The 260-nt window shown below is 39.2% G+C and overlaps 1 protein-coding gene across 1 annotated transcript in view; it reads left to right on the top strand.

The window, feature by feature from the left end:
* Nucleotides 1-260, top strand: part of lrfn5a (leucine rich repeat and fibronectin type III domain containing 5a) — a 35,466-nt gene that overhangs the window by 8,574 nt on the left and 26,632 nt on the right.

The following is a 260-nucleotide window of genomic DNA, read 5'->3' as shown; positions in this document are numbered from 1 at the left end:
ACAACATGACATGACAACACAACATGACAACACGACAACATGACAACACAAAAACATGACAACACGACGACATGACAACACGACAACATGACAACATGACAACATGACATGACAACACAACAACATGACAACACAACATCACAACATCACATCACAAAATGACAACATGACAACAAAACATCACAACATGACAACGCAACAACATGACAGCATAACAACACGACAACATGACAACATGACAACACGACAACATGACAACA

The sequence above is a fragment of the Cynoglossus semilaevis genome, chromosome 1, assembly GCF_000523025.1.
Source record: "Cynoglossus semilaevis isolate Cse_v1.0 chromosome 1, Cse_v1.0, whole genome shotgun sequence".
Classification (NCBI taxonomy): domain Eukaryota; kingdom Metazoa; phylum Chordata; class Actinopteri; order Pleuronectiformes; family Cynoglossidae; genus Cynoglossus; species Cynoglossus semilaevis.
The sequence above is the reverse complement of the archived record's forward strand: the minus strand, read 5'-3'. Positions and strand labels throughout refer to the sequence as shown.